This window comes from Poecilia formosa, unplaced genomic scaffold (assembly GCF_000485575.1).
Source record: "Poecilia formosa unplaced genomic scaffold, Poecilia_formosa-5.1.2 Scaffold19, whole genome shotgun sequence".
In the NCBI taxonomy this organism is placed as follows: Eukaryota; Metazoa; Chordata; class Actinopteri; order Cyprinodontiformes; family Poeciliidae; genus Poecilia; species Poecilia formosa.
The window spans coordinates 2,523,036-2,525,300 of record NW_006799958.1 but is presented as its reverse complement, the minus strand read 5'-3'; positions in this window follow the sequence as shown (position 1 = coordinate 2,525,300).

Sequence of the window (2,265 nt, the reverse complement as noted above, 5' to 3'; positions counted from 1 at the left end):
TTGAGTTTTACCGTCTCTTGAAACAATTCCACATTAAAACCATCAATGTTTTACTTTATATGTCGCAGTTTTGCTGACATTTGCTCACTTGGAGTTGGTTTGGTTTCTTTTAATCCGTCCTTTCTTTGTCTGCAAGATTCTGCTCTGTCCTCCGGCAGACTGTTTCAGACTATATTTACATAAAATTTGCACAATTCACGGCTGCCTAACACCTGAACCTGGGGCCACACCTCCAGCCAATCTGAACTGTATCAAATTATGAATGGAAATTTCCACATAAAACATTCCCGCTACGAGTGACGATCGTTGCTTGAGATATACGACAATTTGTATTATTGGGCTAAACGTGGATCTGATGTCTGACATTTGAGAGAGGTTTCCATTTGGTTTCTCAGTCAAATGCAAACTCAGAACGCATAAATCACCGGATTAGAGTCCTAACATGATTACGCGCGCGTTCGGAAGGGAAAGAGCAACGTTGAAGCTGAAATACAAGCCACACAAAGCGCTTATTGCTCAGGAAACGAGTTTTGTGTGAATGCATGCAAGCAATTCAAGAATAAAATTTAAAGTAAAGGCTCTTAAAATTAAGAATTGGTTTAAGTAAATTACTAAAAGTTATATTAACTACCCGATATCTCCCTGCACGCTCGATGAAGTTTCAATGGGTCCCATTTTGACTGTCAGATGCTCCAGCACTGGTTGACCATTGATGCAACCCATCATGCCATCTGTTGAACATCTTAAACATTTTGCTCTTTAAATGTACAAAACTGTTTTAAATAGGTTTAAGAAATTGCACACAAGTCAAACCTTTCATTGCCTTCTTGGCTTTCTTTCTTTTTTCTTTTGTCGATGTGGGAAGTTTGTAAATATAGGGAAATCTTGAAACTTAGAAGGTCATCAGATTTCTGGACACCAAACAAGACGAGTCTAATTAGTCATTATGGTATTTTTCCATATTCATCATTTAAGACACGCAATTCTTTAGTGGCTAAGTGTAGTGAAACCGTTTGAAAACATATCAGTTTTTAAAGCAAATTTGTAAAGTGCCTTGGTAAATTATGCATGCTTTTTTTTTAACCTTTTGACAGTTTCTTTCTGTTTTTCACATAAAAACTTAATAATGGGGTGTGGATGTTTTTGCAAAATCACATTTTGCTGCAATGATGCAGTAGAGTATATCCCCATCTGTAGCCAGATTGTTTCCCCGTTATTCTTTGGACTAAACTCAGTCAGGCTGGATGGGACGTGTGATTCTCAATGTGATTTTTGTCTGTACTTTGACTATGAATGTTCTTTAACCAATCTACCGTAGGTCAGACTGCATGCTTAAGGTCGTCGTACTGCTTTGCGATGAAGCTCCGATACCTCTCAAATGTTCTGCAGACTTTTAGTTGAGTGTTACTTTTTATTTTCTATTTATTATTTTTGGTCTCGTCTGTTCGGAGCAGCTTCTTCCACACGTCCTCTGGCTTTTACAAACAGTGTCCGTGTTCTTGCTACTCCTTCAAAGAGGCAATAGTGGAATGAAGAGGTGATTGTTGTCCCATCAAAAAGTTATTATGGAGATTCTTCAGAGTTTCCACGTGGAAGGTGAAAGGCCTTGGAAGGGGAGCGATTGTCATAACCATTTCTACCATGAATTAATGAATTGAGCTCTGCATGAAGTTAAACGCTTGGGCTTTTACTTTATATGCCAGTCACTCTCTGAACATCAGATCTAAGAGGTCTAAAGTTCTCCAACAAAACATAAATGCATCTATACTGAGATCTAGTTGCACACAGGTGATATCTATTTTCCTACCAAGTGGTTTCTGAATTGGTTGTACTTTATCTTTAGGGGAGTCGGAGTAAAAGGGTTGAGCGGGCATTTTTTATTTCAGATTTTTAATTGTAAAAATCTTCCTGAAACCTGCATGTTCTTTTCATACAACTTCACCTTTGTCATAACAAACAAATTAAAAATAAAGGCGTATTTTAACTTTTGCAGGGTGTTGTGTAAATGTCTTAAATTACACATTAACTGCAGTAATGTACAAAACAACCAGAAGCAAAATCTGATTTTTTACTTTTAAGTTAAAATCATTGATTAGAGGAAATTTAAATGTTTTTAGCATTCAAACTGCACCGTGACGGGATGTTTTCTTACGTTTTGCTCTATTTATTGTCCAAACTGTCATGTATGAATCTTCCATCACTCATATCTGAGGTAATTTTATGCTCTGGTAGCTGAAAAGCAGAAGTGATCAGAAGGAGTTAACA